This window comes from Chiloscyllium plagiosum, unplaced genomic scaffold, assembly GCF_037043375.1.
Source record: "Chiloscyllium plagiosum isolate Xiang-an unplaced genomic scaffold, Cpla_swu_hap1 HiC_scaffold_25, whole genome shotgun sequence".
Lineage (NCBI taxonomy): Eukaryota > Metazoa > Chordata > Chondrichthyes > Orectolobiformes > Hemiscylliidae > Chiloscyllium > Chiloscyllium plagiosum.
The window spans coordinates 49,961,126-49,979,464 of NW_028270163.1; the positions used below are offsets into that span (position 1 = coordinate 49,961,126).

At 42.3% G+C, this 18,339-nt stretch overlaps 1 protein-coding gene across 2 annotated transcripts in view; it reads left to right on the forward strand.

Annotated features, from left to right (window-relative positions):
- Positions 1 to 18,339, forward strand: part of aspscr1 (ASPSCR1 tether for SLC2A4, UBX domain containing) — a 225,808-nt gene that overhangs the window by 42,044 nt on the left and 165,425 nt on the right. The gene's annotated exons all lie outside the window — the stretch shown is intronic.

Below are 18,339 nucleotides of genomic sequence, written 5' to 3' on the forward strand. Positions count from 1 at the left end.
TTCTCCAGATACTTTCACTTAGTTTTAGTAGGCTTCTTACAAGCTTGAGCTATTTCTTAATGCAGAGAAAGGACGTCTCTTTCCTTTCTGGAAGTCCATTGACTACTGTCTAATCATTCACACCTACAAGCTGTTTAGCTTTCTGTAACCCAATTTCATTATTTGGGCGGCACGGTGGCACAGTGGTTAGCACTGATGCCTCACAGCGCCAGAGACCCGGGTTCAATTCCCGCCTCAGGCGCCTGACTGTGTGGAGTTTGCACGTTCTCCCCGTGTCTGCGTGGGTTTCCTCTGGGTGCTCCAGTTTCCTCCCACAATCCAAAAGATGTGCAGGTCAGGTGAATTGGCCATGCTAAATTGCCCGTAGTGTTAGGTAAGGGGTAAATGTAGGGGTAGGGTATGGGTGGGTTGCGCTTCGGCGGGGCGGTGTGGACTTGTTGGGCCGAAGGGCCTGTTTCCACACTGTAAGTAATCTAAAAAATCTAATCTAATTTGTCACCAACAACTAATCACCAGTGCACAAACCAGTCATCTATTTGTTGTCTGCTCCCTGGTTCAGTTGTGTATGACAAAACATCTCTCATCCACTGCTTGAACAAACAGCAGTGTTAACAGCCCTTACAATGAGTGTCAGGCAACTAGCTTTTTAAAAGCAGTCATCTTTACCACAATCCTTTCTTTACAAAACATTGTTTTTCCCATTTCTGACAATGATCAAAAATGCGGATAAATAAAATGATACAACATACAGCAAAACTCAGTTTATCGTGGTTTTCTCATGGTGTTGAATCTCATAATTGAAATTATTTGTTAATTCAGATCAATATTCATGTACTGAATGCGATGCTGTTCTTCAATGCCACATTCAACAGACTTTACAAATTTTCATCTGCTTTTTGAGAATATGTTGCAGGTGTGGCAAATATTTAGTTCAATGCAATGTTTTTCCACCTTTACTCGATTACAGGCCTTCATAAATATTTGCACTTCTGTAATTGTCTATCGGTAAAGAAAGATGGAAGTAAATATTTGGAATCTATGTCAAATGGTAACATTAGAACAGGAAACGAGAGTAGGCCACTCAGTCCTTGAGCTTGCTTCGCCATTCAATAAGATCACAGCTGATCTGTTTTTAACCTCAGCTCTACATTCCTGCATACCCTGACAATCTTTCAATACTTTGGTAATCTATTGACCTCTGCCATGAAAAGATTTAAGGATTCTGCATCCATTGTCTTTTGAGGAAAGAGAATTCAATTGTTCCATCTTTATTTTAATCAAAGATATTGAAGACAAATGTAGCAAACCTGGCTGGATCTCCACAGGAAAAAAAAATTGTAGAATTTCTGAAACCCTTAGAGAGAAAATAAAGTTTTATCAGTTTTGTCTTCAATGGGCAACCTTTCACTTTTAAACTGTTGACCCCAGTTCTAGATTCTTCCACAAGATAAAACATCCTTTTGACATCCACCCAGTTTAGTCCCCTCAGGATCTTGTCTGTTCTAGTGAAGTCATCTCTGACTCTTTCCAAAGACTCTTATGAGTCTTTTCTCCTAATGCAATCCACTCATTCTGGGTACTAGTCTAGTTAACCGTCTGAGCTACTTTCAACACAGTAGCATCTTTTCGTAAGTACAGTGACTAACACTGTGCACAATGCTCCATTGATGTGTTTCACCAATGTTTCACAAAATTTCACTTGCATTCAATTCCCCATGCAATGAAGCGTAATGTTCTATTAGCTTTCCTGATTACTTGCTGTACTTGTATACTGAACTTGATGCACCAGGCTATCTGTACATCTCAGAGCTCCTCAACTTCTCACTATTTATATTGCATGCTTTTTTTATTCTTTCTGCCAAAATAGACAATTTCACACACTTTCCCACGTTGTATTCCATTTGCCAGACCTTCGCCCACTCACTTAATCTATCTATGCAATCTTTGTAGGCTTCTTATATCCTCTTCACAACTCACTTGCCTGCCTTTGTGACATCTGCAAAGTTAGCTACGATATCTTTTGTCCCTTCATCCAAATCATTTATATAAATTGTAAAGACTTGAGGCCCCAGTGCTCACCCCTGTGTTACACCACTCGAGACATCCTGCCAGCATTAAAATAACCTAATTATTCCGGCTCTGCAGCAGCAGAATGTACTGGTCAGGAAAAAAAAATGCTCTTTTATTCTTAACATGTGCATTTCTTGGTCCTGTTACCTGAAATCATTTATTCTTTATCTGGATGTGTTCCAATGGTTCATTTCTGTACTACTTCCAAATGGGCATTATTTGTGATAAATATTGAAAATGATTTGTGTCAAGGTGTTCACATTTTGGTCATTGTAACTGAATTGGATACTGTCATGTCTTGATGTCCATATGTATATATTTCTAGAAGAGGCCACTGCCTTTCAGTTGAGGGCAGGAACCCTGGCCAATCTTCTCTCTGGCCAATGCAGGAAGGCTGAAACCAGTTGCAGTACTCCTCCTGTAGTGAGCTAACTGAGTACTCGCTGACAATTAACTTCAGAATGCTTTGGGTGTGAGGTTTAGCTTATTACTGTGTAAATCTTTTGCAGCATTGAAGAGTGCATTTTGAAAATATTTCTGAAAAATGAATCCCAGATAGCATTGTTATTTACATTTGGGTATTATCAATGCATAGTGTGTTCCAGTGCTTGAGCTGAGTAACTAAAAGATCTGATCATTGTCCTCACTTTGCTTTATATTAAAAAAAATTAAAATGTCACTGCATATATTTGATATTTATCTAACTCAAGGTTTGCACATACCACCTTTATGTGGTAGGTACAATGGCCAGTTTGAGCAGATCGTGCAAGAGAGTGCATTGTTTTATTGTTTGCTTGCCTCTTACTCCTTGGTTGATTTGCTGTATACCATACTGGATGGCCATATTTCAGGACTGGATGGATATAAGCTTTTCGTCTGAGGAATAATCTCCTTCCACAGTGAACGTGATGTTGCTGATGAGTTGGGGTCATGCCTTCTGCCTCTTGAAAGTTTTGCTGTTTGCCTGCTGATGCTGGTTTTTACAGTTAGCTCCTAAGCCTTCATATTCAGCTCCTTGACTTTATTTGGAGAGCAAAATAGTGCCATTTCCTTGCATTATTGTGGTCATTCTTCCAAATCGGCTAGGAATCTCTAGGACGTTTTAAATCCTATTGTGCTCACCAAGGCTACCCAACACTGACACCATTAACATACCCAAATTCAAGCAGGGGGAAATGTCAGTGATGTGTTTGAGGGACAGTTGAGAGCTGCTATCTAACATCCATTAGGAGCTCTTGCCATTGTGTAAAACCCTTTTCAGATTATTGGCAGCAGTTTGACACTCATTCTGTGCTCAAGCAGTTATCCCTTAAATGAATTCACTGTGGGGGGTTTTGAGAGTTGAAATGGTATTTCAAAGCTATTATGTAGGAAAGTCTTGCTACACCTGTACAGGTCATTGTTGAGAAAATACCTGGAATATTGTATTGTTCCGGTCTTGTTACTTCAGGAGGGATATACTATCATTGACAATATTTCAGAGAACATTTACTGGACTGATTTCTCAAGTGGAAGAAAGTGAGGACTGCAGATGCTGGAGGGTGAGTCAAAAAGTGTGACACTGGAAAAGTACAGCAAGTCAGGCAGCATCCGAGGAGCAGGAAAGTCTGAAATAAGCTCTTCATCAAGAATGTAGAGGAGGAAGGTGGCTGAGAGACAAATAGGAGGGTGGGGGTGGGGCTGGGGGAGGTAGCTGAGAAGGCGATGGGTGAATACAGGTAGGGCGTGATTGTGATACATTGGCGGTGAGGGTGGAGTGGATAGGTGGAAAGGAAGATGGACAGGCCAAAAGGGCAGTGTTGAGTTGGAGGTTTGGATCTGGGGTGAGGTGGGGGAGGGAAAATTTGGAAACTAATGAAGTCCGTGTTGATGCCGTGTGATTGAAGGGCACCGCCAACACAACCTCCACACCTGGCACCTTACCTTGCTGCAGCAGGTGTAAAACCTGTCCCTTTCCACCTTTCAATGTGGTCTCCTGTACATCAGGGTGACAGAATGCCAACATCTCTGGGACACATGCACCCAACAAGTTCACCGCACTGTGGCCGACCACTTCAACCACCGCCCCCCCCCCCCCCCCCCCCCCCCCCCCCCGCTCCCGACTCCATTAAGGACATGTAAGTCCTGCGCTGCCTCAACCAAATCTGAGCCACCCTACACCTGGAGGAAGATTGCCTCATCTTCCGAATTGGGATCCTTTAACCACATGGCATAATCGTCAACTTCATTAGTTTCCAAATCTCTCCTCCCCCCCACCTCATCCAAGATCCAGCCCTCCAAGTCGGCACCGTCTTCTTGACCTCTCTCACTGTCCATCTTCCTCCCCGCCCCCCCATCTGCTCCACCTTCCCCACCAAAGTATCACAATTGCCCCCCCGCGCCCCCCACCTGCATTGACCTAATGGCTTACCAGCTACCTTCTCACCCCCCCCTGCGTCCCACCTCCACCCTCCTATTTATCTCTGACCCCCCCAAAGAATTGGTGTGAACCCGATGGGCTGAATGGCCTATTTTCCCAAGTTGGGTTCCATGAAAGGTTGAGCAATTTGAGCCTATGTTCATTGGAATTTTGAAGAATAAGAGGTGATTTTACTGAAACATAAGATTCTAAGGGGGCTTGACAAGGTAGATGTCAAGGAATCTCACTGCAGTGCAGGGTAAGTGTGTCTCTGTCTTTCTAAAGGGTTAATGCAAGTAGTTCATTCTTCTGGTTAGGACAGAATTCAGATAGTGAATAAGTTGGGGGGACTACTTGTTAGAAAGTAATAATTGTAATTTTTAACATGCAAAGTAACAACCAGTAGAAGGTCAGTTAAACCACACTGTAAACTTCTGCTATAAATTCTGTGTCTTACAATCTTATTCTCCACAACCACTTGATGAAGGAGCAGTGCTCTGAAAGCTAGTGCTTCCAAATAAACCTGTTGGACTATAACCTGGTGTTGTGTGATTTTTAACTTTGTACACCCCAGTCCAACACTGGAGTCTCCAAATCCAGGATGGTGTGTTGCCTTCCTAGTGGCAGGATCATAGATTCTTTGAAGAAGTAACAAAGAGGATTAATGAGTAACAAGGTGGTGATCTTTGTGGACTTAAGTAAGGCATTTGACAAGGTTCCGCATGGTAAACAGGTTAACAAGGTTAGATCGCACTGATACAGAACTGGCTCAAAGTGGTGTGGGGAGTGGTGGTAGAGGGTTGCTTTTCAGACTGGAGGTCTGTGACCAGCGATGTGTGGCAAGGGTTGGTGTTAATTCCATGCTTTTTGTCATTTATATAAATGATTTGGATATGAACAAATGAGATATGGTTAGCAAGTTTGCAGATGACACCAAAATTGGACAGTGAAGAAGGTTACCAGTGAAGAAGGTTTTGTGCGGGGGAAATCATGCCTTACCAACTTAATAGAGTTCTTCGAGGAAGTGACCAAGTTGTTAGATGAAGGAAGGGCTGTTGATGTTATATACATGGACTTTAGTAAGGCGTTTGATAAGGTTCCCCATTGTAGACTGATGGAGAAAGTGAAGTCACATGGTGTGCAGCATGTTCTATCTAGGTGGATAAAGAACTGGTTGAGCAACAGGAGACAGAGAGTAGTAGTTGAAGGGAGTTTCTCGAAATGGAGAAAGGTGACCAGTGGTGTTTCACAGGGGTCAGTATTGGGGGCCACTGTTGTTTGTAAATGCTAGAAGAGGGCACTGTTGGTATGATCAGCAAGTTTGCAGATGACACAAAGATTGGTGGAGTAGCAGAAAGCATAAGGGACTGTCAGAGAATACAGGAGGATATAGATAGACTGGAGACTTGGGCGGAAAAGTGGCAGATGGCTTTCAATCCAGACAAATGTGAGGTGATGCATTTAGGCAAGTCTAATTCAAGAGCGTATTATACAATGAGCAGAAGAGCCTTGGGAAATGTTGATGGGCAGAGAGATCTGAGAGTGCAGGTCCATTGTACCCTGAAGGTTGCTGCATAGGTGGATAGGGAGGTCAAGAAGGCATATAGTATGCTTGCCTTCATTGGATGGGGTATTGAGTATAAGAGCTGGCAAGTCATGTTAAAATTGTACAAGACATTGGTTCGGCCGCATTTAGAATACTGTGTACAGTTCTGGTCGCCACATTACCAAAAGGATGTGGACACTTTGGAGAGGTGCAAAGAAGGTTTACGAGGATGTTGCCTGGTATGGAAGGTGCTAGCTATGAAGAGAGGTTGAGTAGGTTAGGTTTATTTTCACTAGAAAAAAGGAGATTGAGGGGGGACCTGATTGAGGTTTACAAAATCATGAAGGGTAGAGATCGGGTGGATAGAGACAAGCTTTTTCCCAGGGTGAAGGATTCAATAACCAGAGGTCATGCTTTCAAAGTAAGAGGTGGAACGTTCAAGGGGGATACACGCGGCAAGTACTTCACACAGAGCGTGGTGGACATTTGGAACGTGTTGCCAGCAGAGGTGGTAGAGGCAGGCACGGTAGATTCATTTAAGATGTGTCTGGACAGATGCTTGAGTAGGTGGGGAGCAGAGGGATACAACAGGACCTGATCAGGTGTACCCGAGAACTCTGGGAAGCTAGCGAAGTGATTGCTGTGCCTCTTGCTGAGATATTTGTATCATCGATAGTCACAGATGAGGTGCCGGAAGACTGGAGGTTGGCAAACGTGGTGCCACTGTTTAAGAAGGGCAGTAAAGACAAGCCAGGGAACTGTAGACCGGTGAGCCTGACCTCGGTGGTGGGCAAGTTGTTGGAGGGAATCCTGAGGGACAGGATGTACATGTATTTGGAAAGGCAAGGACTGATTCGGGATAGTCAACATGGCTTTGTGCGTGGGAAATCATGTCTCACAAATTTGATTGAGTTTATTGAAGAAGTAACAAAGAAGAGTGAGGAGGGCAAAACAGTAAATGTGATCTATATAGACTTCAGTAAGGCTTTCGACAAAGTTCCCTATGGGAGACTGATTAGCAAGGTTAGATCTCATGGAATATAGGGAGAAGTAGCCATTGGATACAGAACTGGCTCAAAGGTAGAACAAGAGGGTGGTGGTGGAGGGTCGTTTTTCAGACTGGAGGCCTGTGACCAGTGGAGTGCCACAAGGATCGGTGCTGGGCCCTCTACTTTTTGTCATTTACATAAATGATTTGGATGCGAGCACAAGAGGTACAGTTAGTAAGTTTGCAGATGACACCAATATTGGAGGTGTAGTGGACAGCGAAGAGGGTTACCTCAGATTACAACAGGATCTGGACCAGATGGGCCAATGGGCTGAGAAGTGGCACATGGAGTTTAATTTAGATAAATGCTAGGTGCTGCATTTTGGGAAAGCAAATCTTAGCAGGACTTATACACTTAATGGTAAGGTCCTAGGTAGTGTTGCTGAACAAAGAGACCTTGGAGTGCAGGTTCATAGCTCCTTGAAAATGGAGTCACAGATAGAAGGCGTTTGGTATGCTTTCCTTTATTGGTCAGAGTATTGAGTACAAGAGTTGGGAGGTGATGTTGCGGCTATACAGGACATTGGTTAGGCCACTGTTGGAATATTGCGTGCAGATCTGGTCTCCTTCCTATCGGAAAGATGTTGTGAAACTTGAAAGAGTTCAGAAAAGATTTACAAGGATGTTGCCAGGGTTGGAGGATCTGAGCTACAGGGAGAGGCTGATCAGGCTGGGGCTGTTTTCCCTGGAACGTCGGAGGCTGAGGGGTGACCTTATAGAGATTTACAAAATTATGAGTGGCCTGGATAGGATAAATAGACAAAGTATTTTCCCTGGGGTGGGGGAGTCCAGAACTAGAGGGCATAGGTTTAGGGTGAGAGGGGAAAGATATAAAAGAGACCTAAGGGGCAACTTTTTCATGCAGAGGGTGGTACGTGTATGGAATGAGCTGCCAGAGGATGTGGTGGAGGCTGGTACAATTGCAACATTTAAGAGGCATTTGGATGAGTATATGAATAGAAAGGGTTTGGAGGGATATGGGCGGGTGCTGGTAGATGGGACTAGATTGGGTTGGGATATCTGGTCGGCATGGACGGGTTGGACCGAAATGTCTGTTTCCATGCTGTACATCTCTATGACTCTAAATGCTTAGGAATTGACCGACCAGTTTAGACAGTACATTTGGATCGGCTCAGACTTGAAGGGCCGAAGGGCCTGTTCCTGTGCTGTAAATTTTGTTTATTCTAGAGTACAATGGGATCTTGATCAGATGGGCCAAAGGGCTGCGGAGTGGCAGATAGAGTTTAATGTAGAGAAATGTGAGGTGCTGCATTTTGGAAACGCAAATCAGGGCAAGACTTCTATATTGATGGTAAGGTTATAGGGAATATTACTGAACAAATAGACCTTGGGAGTGCAGGTTCGTACTCCCTTGAAAATAGAGTCGCAGGTAAATAGGATAGTGAAGAAAATGTTTGGTATGCTTTCCTTTATTGGTCAATGCATTGAGTATAGGAATTGGGAGATCATATTGTTGACGTTGGTTAGGCCATTTTTGTGTTCAATTCTGATCTTGCTACAGGAGGGATGGTGTGAAACTTGAAAGGGTTCAGAAAAGATCTATAAGGATGTTGCCAGGCTTGGAGGGTTTGAGCTATAGGGAGAAGCTGAATAGGCTGGGGTTAATTTCCCTGGAGTGTCAGAGACTGTGGGGTGACCTTCTAAAAGTTTATAAAATCATGAGGGGTATGGATAAGGTGAATAGTCAAGGTCTTTTCCCCAGGGAGTCCAGAACTAGAGAACATAGATTTGAAGTGAAAGGGGAAAGATATAAAAGGGACCGAAGTGGCAAGTTTTTCACGCAGAGGGTGGTGCGTGTATGGGATGAGCTGTCAGTGGAAGTGGTGGAGGCTGGTACAATTACAGCATTAAAAAGCATCTGATGGGTACATGAATAGAAAGGGTTTAGAGGGATTTGGGCCAAATGCTGGCAGTTGGGGCTAAATGTATGTGGGATATCTGGTCAGCATGGGCGAGTTATGGACCGAAGTGTCTCTTTCCATCCTGTATAGCTTTGACACTATAACTCAATGTCTGTGAGCGGGTACAGGGCATCCGGAAATGGGAGGGTAAATGGACACGGGTCATTGTCCATATTGGCACCAATGACATAGGTAGCAAGAGTGACAAGGTCCTGCAACAATTGAGTGAGTTAGGTGGTAAATTAGAGTAAAGGACCTCAATAGTAGTAATCTCAAGATTATGCCCCATGCCATGTGCTGCTGAGACTAGGAACAGAGACTGAATCCAGTTGAACACGTGGCTAAGGAGCTGGTTTAGGGGGAAGGCCTTAGATATGTGGAATACTGGAATGTCTTCCAAGGATGGTTGGATCTATATAAGAAGGACAGGTTGCACGTAAACTAGAGGGGGATAAGTATCCTGGCAGGGAATTTTGATAGTGCCATTGGGAGGATTTACATTCGTGTGGCCGGGGGATGAACTTAGAGCCTGGATTAATGCATGCATTATGATGTTGCTGTCACAGAGACATGTTTGAAAGAGGGACAGGATTGGCAGCCTAATGTCCCAGGATATCCATATTTTAGATGAGACAGAGGAGGAAACAAAAGAGATGGGGGAATTGCATTACTGGTTAGGGAGCATATCACAACCATGTTGAGGGAGGACACCCTGGAGGGATCTTGCAATGAGGCAGCTTGGGAATAGAATCTCAATGCTGGGATTAAACAACAGACCTCCCAGCTGCTACTGGGAGATAGAGGAAGAGATGTGTAGTCATATTCTGGAAAAATATGAAAATTGTGAGGTTGCTGGTGGTGGGTGATTTTAACTCCCCCCCCCCCCCCTCTCTTGACCAATACTCCCTTAATGCTAGGGGCTTGGATGGGGAGAGATTTACCTTATACATTCGAGTAATAGTCAAATTTTTTGACTACTTTGTAATGTTAAATTTATGGGGTTAACTACTACATGAATACTTTTGAGGGGCTGAAATTCCTGCCTGTCAAAATTCATACCGTATCATTAGCAGAAGCCCAATTGATCTCTAAATGAATTACAGTAATTCTGAAAATCCGGAGTGGGACACAGCCATCAGATTGGAACACCAGGAGCGGAGTGGAACAACTGGGAGACTGGAAAGCTGGAGCAGGACGTGACAGCCGGCACACTGACTCATAACCGTTGATCTGTTATCTGTGAAGAATTAGGATCGACTTTTACATGAGATCTGTGGAAAGTTCCAGATTATTTAGCCAGAAATAGGGTGTCGACGTTTATATGAGTTCGACAATTAGTTGAGTATAATGGTATTAGGTGTGATCAGGAGGACCTTTTGAAACAGTATGTGGATAGTCCAATGAGGGAGGGAACATAATGGATCTGGTATTGGGAAATGAGTCCAGCCAGGTGATCAAAGTTTCAGTAGAAGAGTATTTTTGGAATAGTGACCATAATTCTGTAAATTTTCGGATATGGATGGATTGGTTCGAAAGTGGACTCAGATGAATGTGTTAAATTGGGTAAGACCAACTATGACCGAATTAGGCAAGAATTGGAGAATGTGGATTGGGAGTGGATGTTTGAGGGTAAATCCACATTTAACATGGGCGGCAAGGTGGCTCAGTGGTTAACACTGCTGCCTCACAGCACCAGGGACCCAGGTTCGATTCCAGCCTCGGGCAACTGTCTGTGAGGAGTTTGCACATTCTCCCCATGTCTGTGTGGGTTTCCTCCGGGTGCTCCGGTTTCCTCCCACAGTCCAAAGATGTGCAGGTCAGGTGAATTGGCCATTCTAAATTGCCCATAGTATGAGGTACATTAATCAGAGGGAAATGGGTCTGGGTGGGTTACTCTTTGGAGGGACGGTGTGGACTTGGTGAGCCGAAGGGCCTGTTTCCCCACTGTAGGGAGTCTAATCTAAACATATGCGAGTATTTTAAAAACAGGCATCTACCTGTGCAAATGAAGGACAGAAATGGCAGGATTCAGGAACCTTGGATGACAGGGGAAATTGCTTAATCAAAAAAAAAGCATACCTAAGGTCTTGGCAACTAAAAACAGACTAAATCCGTGAAGAATGTAGAGAAACTAGGAAGAAGCTCAAGTGGGGATTTCAGAGGGTTAGCAGGGGTGATGAAATGTCTTTGGCTAGCAAGATTTATATATATATTAGAAGCAAGAAGGTAGCTATGGAAAAAGTAGGCCTACTCAAGGATAAAGGATGTGTGGAGCCAGAGGAAATGGGTACTTTACCAAAATGGTAGAGTTGTAAATAGTGAGGGGGATTGTCAAAGGATACAATGGGATATAGATTGCAGATTTATAGTCATAGTCATACAACATGGAAATAGACGCTTCAGTCCAACTAGTCCATGCTGACCATGTTCCCAAACTGAACTAGTCCCACCAGCCTGTGTTTAGCCCATATCCCTCTAAATCTTTTCTATTTGTGCACCTGTCCAAATGCCTTTTAAATATTATAACTGTACCTGCATCCTCCACTTCCTCTGGCAGTCAGTGCGCACACAAACCACTCTGTGTGACAAAGTTGACATTGATTTCCTTTTTAAATCTTCTTCCTCTCACTTTAAAAAATGTCCCCTAAGTTTTGAACTCTAGGAAAAATACCCTTGTCATTCATCTTATCCATGCCCCTCATGATTTTAAAAACCTCATTAAGGTCACCCCTCAACCTGCTACGCTGCAGTGAAAAATTCCCAGCCTTCCCAGTCCATTTTTGTATCTCAAGCACACCATTCCCAGCAACATCCTGGTAAATCTTTTCTGAACTCTCTCCAGTTTAATAATAGTCTTCCTACAACAGGGTGGAAAAGTGTGGTGCTAGAAAAGTACATCAGGTCAGACAGCATTCGAGGAGCAGGAGAGTCAGGTATATTTGGGCAGAGAAATGGCAGATGGAGATTAATCTGGACAAATGTAAGGTGTGGTACATTTTGAAAGATCAAATTCAGGTGCAAATTATACAATAAATGACAGAACCCTTAGAGCATTGACATACAGAGAGATCTGCACGTGCATGTCCTAGATTCCTAGAAGTGGCAGCACAGGTGGGTAAGGTGGTCAGGAAGGCATATAGCACACTTTCCTTCATCAGCTGAAGGGTCTGTTTTTGTGTTATACATCTCTATGACCCTGTTTTCTCCCATGGGGGTATATAAGACCGGGGGGACACAGTTTAGAAACTGTGAAAAGATGAAGAGATTTTTCTTCTCTTGCTTATACACTTTCTGACTTCTTTTCTACAGAGTGCTAAAAGCTGGATCAGTAAATGTATTTAAGACTGTTAGATTTTTGATTATTGAGTGAGTCCAAGGTTTTGGGAGAGACAGGAAAGTGGAGTTAAGCTCACAATTAGGTCAGCAATGACCTTATCAAATAATAGAGGAGTTTCAATGGGTCAAATGAGTATTCCTGTTTCTTTTGTTTTCATGTTCCATAGCTGGTTTGCGATGCAACATGACACCAACAGCAGTGGTTCAATTCCTTGGGGTCACTGAGTTGGTCCTGCCTTCTCAGCCTCGCCCCTTGCCCCCTCACCTGAGGTGAGCTGATCCTCAGGTTAAACTACTACCTGTTCCCCTCTCCCTGTAATGAAGGAGCAGCTGTGTGGTCCTCTTAGACTGTGGGCATTTTACCTTCATGTCTTAACAGATGAAGTTGGGATGAATCCTATTAAATACTGTTCAAAAGTAAAACTGATAAATAGAGAAACCAAGTCGGAGAGCATAGCTGTGGAAATAGCAATTTATATAAGACCTTAATCCAAAGCCTCAGTATTAATAATGTACTGTCATTGACAGTGAAACAGAAATTGTTGAGGTAAAGAAGACAGCCACGTTGATGGCCAGTTAGTCAGATCATAATCTTTGCAATGTTAGTGAAACCACAGTGAAAGTGGCATATCCCTGTTCTGGACTTTGTAACCACCAAAACAGAATTGTCTAAAATTAAGGAATCAAACTGTGTTGGTGCTTAAGGGATTTGAGAGAGGTGGGGTGGAGAGGGATGCGATGTGTGTGGATTCTAATGCTTCTGTTCGTGATACCGCTCAGAATTTTAAAAATCAAAATATAGTCAGTGTAATCTCAATTCAGAGTCATTTTGGAATGTGAAATGCAAAGCACTGGGACCTTGAGTCTCATCAGTACAATAGAAAAGTTGGATAATCGAGTCACCTGCAAACTTCAGGTGATGTACACTTCTTTGCACCTTATCGGGGTATTTTTGTTTACATGTACAATGTTTGCTAAATGAAACAGTTGTAAAAGCAAAACAGTTGCAGACAGATCTTCACGTCTTTATTTGAAAGTTTTCGGAAAACGAAGCTTACAAAGCATTTTGGTACATAATCTCAACCTTATCATTAACTGCAAGGTGACTTAGTATGGTTCAGGAAATATGAAAGTGGTGCAGCAAACATTCTTGCTATGTGCTTTTCCTGGGAGTGGAGGTGCCAGTGTTCGACTGGCGTGGACAAAGTTAAAAGCCGTACTTCACCAGGTTGTTGAGATTTGACCTTTATTTTAATACGATGAAACCTTAAGTTATCTCAGGACTGTGACTTGAAAGAAATTCTGGGACTTGCATATTAATCAATCAAAACTTGCATCCCTATTCTAAGTTCTTAAAGATCTAACACCAGTCTAGGTTTGTTCAATATATTGCATCAGTTGAATGACACTTTGACCTTTTACTATAAATTCTGTGCCACTGACTACCTAATGAAGGAGCAGCACTCCAAAAGCTTATACTTTCAAATATACCTAGAGTCATAGAGATTTACAGCACGGAAACAGGCCCTTTGGTCCCTGGTGTTGTGTGATTTTTAACTTCTTCTGAAAGGATAGGTACCAGACTACTGATTTTTGTGGTGCTAGTCCTGTCTCTTTGTGTTCAACCCTAGCGTCTTGTGAAATATAAACAACTTGCTTAGTAATGCCGCAGTTCTTTTAGTAACTGCTGAATTTAATGAAATGTGTCATAAAATGGGTCTATGAGTTTAAGTGGCCAAAGTTATTCTAATTTCTGTTGTTTTTGATCTGTCAGTTTTGGTTTGAAAATACCTAAATGTTGCATGATGTCTGAGTGGGAATATAATTGTTCCAAGCTACTTTTATTTGAATTTTTCTTTTCAAAACAACTGTCTTGTCCAATTATGACTCTAGCTTGTAAAGCAAGTGGCAAATTATGTTTTCAAGATTTCACCTTTGTACCAACTGATTAAATGGTCTTTTTCTTCAAATGTGCCAGTGGCATGATTAGTGTGGTCAAATAGAAAATATTGCCTGCTTCCTCAAGGGTTTCCATCTCTGAGATGGAGGTTAAAGAATGTTATTGGAGTTGAGAGAAGAATTTCTTTTGCTGTATGTGATATGCCAGAATATGGATGCTGAATGCTTCAACATATTCAACATATTCAAACACCTTCAACATATTGTCTAGCTATCACCATTGTTAACAGCTAACCCGAGAACGCAACTTTTAAAAAAAGGGTTTTGTGATTTACACATGAAAGAAGTGAAACTATCACTGTATTCTAACAGATGAAAGGCTTAACAGGCAATCAATTTTTCAATGTATAATTTCAGTTACATCACACTGCAAATTTTTGCTATAAATTCTGTTACGATCGAGCCCTCCACAATCACCTGATGAAGGAGCATCGCTCCGAAAGCTAGTGTGCTTCCAATTAAAACTGTTGGACTATAACCTGGTGTTGTGTGATTTTTAATTTGGATTTAATGCCTAAGCGTATGTGATCTGAAGTTGACATTAGTTAATTGTTCTGAAATTGTTAGACAATCAGAAGTTGCTCGTTACAACTGTGACATTTGTGACATGAGTTAGCTAGTTTTGTTTTGTGTCATGGCTAAAGGAATTTGTTTAATGTATATTCAAAAGATCTGATTTTTGAATTTGAATTGCTCTAGATAGGTCAAAAGGATGATAAACATCTTAAAGAAGAACTCATCTTTGTGTCATTTTGGAAGAAATTTATGAATTGATAACACTATGAAACTAAATTTCTGTCATGATTTGCATTCTGCTGTTAAATGTATTGTACTTTCACTGAGTGATGATGAATAGCAAAAATGTTACAGTTTGCACCTGTTTTTTATTTAATGCATTTTATTGAGGAAGTTTGGAATCAAAATTATTTTGACTCAAAGTAATGAATTGTGCAAAGTTATTAAGGATTCAAGTATCTGTGAGCTTCAAAACATTTATGGAGATCTAAATAAAAGGCAGATAATTTTGTAATAACCAATAAAATCAGGTTGTTGAAATGTCATGCATTTTTGTCTTTCACCAACAAATGGGTTAATTTGCATTGAATACCAATGCTTTGACTAGATGAATGGACATGGAAACGCTGGACTGACCCCTGGTTTGCCCCTCCATATCAGGAAATGCAGTTAGAACCAGCATTCGGAAGAACTCAAATTATACCTTGAAACAGCATGTTCCAAATTCAGCAACTTGCAGCTGATATGATTTTGAAATTGGTTGTGATTTGCACTCAGTTTACATTCATTTGGACAAATACACAGTTGAGACTACAATGTGGACTATCTTCTGAAATTTATGTTTTACTTGACAACTTGGTTCTGTTGCAATTTTAAAATTAGACAGGTAGCAACTACCAAAAGGGAATAAAGAACACAAAGGTGAGAGTCATGTTTGCTGTGTCCCTCAATGGTGCCAAGGTAAAAGATGGCACCAAGATGGTTATAGAATAATTTGGGGAAGAAGAGGAAGCAGCCAGTAGTTCTGGTTTATATAAGGGCTAGTAACATGGAAGGAAAAGGTTGGGATTCTCCAGTCAGTTTCAGCAACTAGGAAGAAGCTAAAAGATAGGCCTTCAAAAATAAGGAATCTGTGGATTATTCCCATTGCCATGCGTGAAGAAACCTTTTTTTTTCAACGTTAAAAATCACACAACACCAGGTTATAGTCCAACAGGTTTAATTGGAAGCACACTAGCTTTCGGAGCGACGCTCCTTCATCAGGTGATTGTGGAGGGCTCGATCGTAACACAGAATTTATAGCAAAAATTTGCAGTGTGATGTAACTGAAATTATACATTGAAGAATTGATTGTCTGTTAAGCCTTTCATCTGTTAGAATACGGTGATAGTTTCACTTCTTTCAGGTGTAAATCACAAAACCTTTTTTTTAAAGTTGCATTCTAGGGTTAGCTGTTAACAATGGTGATAGCTGGACAATATGTTGAAGGTGTTAGCCCCCTGTGTTCTCTGTCTATGACCTGATGTTTAGATTGATTCCAATCTAAAAAGTGAAATAACAGAGTTTTACATAAAGTCATGGTGTTTTTGAGCTCAGAGTTCGACATGAATCTATGTGGTTTTTGAGCAAAATGCAATGTAACTCTGAAAGTACCAAAAAAATTCACCACACACAATATATATGTGTGCATGTGGGTCTTTGTCTATCTCTGTCTGTCTGTCTGTCTGGGGTGGGAGTTGAGTGTGAGAAAGTGTGTGTGCGTGTGTAGTGAGTGCAGAGTGTCTTAAGTCTGTGAGGGGGTGCATGTGTGGGAGTCTGTGAGTCTATAAGGGTGTGTGTGGGTGTCTGTGTGTATCCGTGTCCGTGTGCATGTGAGAGTGTGTGTGTGTGTGTGTAGGAATATCTGTGTGTGTGTGTGTGTGTGTAGTGCAATGGTGATCACCTGTAATGTGACATGAACCCAAGGTCCCGGTTGAGGCCCTCCCTCTGGGTACCGAACTTAGCTATCAGCCTCTGCTCAGCCACTTTCCTCTGCTGCCTGTCCCGAAGTCCACCTTGGAGGATGGTCACCCGAAGGTCTGAGGCTGAATGCCCTGGACCACTGAAGTGTTCCCCAACTGGGAGGGAACCCTCCTGTCTGTTGATTGTTGTGCGGTGCCCATTCATCCGTTGTCATAGCCTTTGCTCAGTTTCCCCCAATGTACCATGCCTCTGGGCATCCCTGCCTGCAACGTATAAGATAGACAATGTTGGCTGAGTCACATGAGTACCTGCCATGTACATGGTGGGAGGTGTTCCCACGCGTAATAGTGGTATCTATGTCCACAATCTGACACGTTTTGCAGCGTCCACCGTGACAGGGTTGTATGGAGTTGTCCTGAGAGCCGGGCAGTTTGTTACGAACAATGATCTGTTTGAGGTTTGGCAGTTGTTTAAAGGCAAGTAGTGGAGGTATGGGGAAGGTCTTGGTGAGGTGCTCATCTCCATTGATAATATGTTGCAGGTCACGAAGAACATGGTGTAATTTTTCAGCCCCTGGGAAGTACTGAACAACAAAGGGTACCCTGTCAATTGCAGCCCGTGTCTGTCTCCTGAGGAGGTCATTACGGAACTGGCGGTCGATGAGTTGAACATTGTACCCCGTTCTTGTGAGGGCATCCTTTTTTTTCAACAGGTGTCTACCTGAAAGGGTGGGTGCTGGAAGCAGATTCAAGAGTAACTTTCATAGGAGAGTTTAAATAATAAACTCACTGCAGAGGGTTGTCAAGGCTTGGTTGTTAAGTACATTCAGAGCTGAGATAGATTTTTTTAATCAGTTAAAGGAATCCAGGATTATGAGAATAAGGCAGGAAAGTAGAGTTGAGGGTTGTCCGATCAGCTTTGCTCTCATTTGACAACAGAGCAGACTCAATGGGCTGAATGGACAACATATGTTTCCACATCTTATGGGAAATAATTTACAGGACTGTGGAGAAAGGTCAGTGGAACAGGATTACTTTGTATAGATCTGCCAAAAAACCTGCAACAGATGTGATAGACTGCCTTCTGTGCTATATCTTTGTGTTTTGCGAATCACCAATGGTATCAGGAACTCCTGGGCGTAGTGATCACAATTGTTACTGCTTAGGCTATGGAAGCAAGATATAAGGATGGATGGAAATTGCTGGAAAATCTCAGCAGTTCTGGTAGCATCTGTGGAGAGAAATCAGAGTTAACATTTTGGGTCCATGGGTCATTGGACCTGAAACGTTAACTGATTTCTCTGCACAGATGCTTCCAGAACTGCTGAGCTTTAACAGCAATTTCTGTGTTTGTCTTTTATGTACAGCATCTGCAGTTATTTTGGCTTTTATAAGAATGGATGAATATGTTAGGGAAGAGTGATAGGGCTTCAGAGATCTGAACATATAATAAGAATGCATCTGTTTAACTCACTACAGTGCTTCTGTTACCACTTGCCTTATTGACACTTTGTGAATTAACAGTAAATGTAAAGAGCAGAGGCACTCTGTGTATAGATGGAATGTACTATAAAGGATCTAAC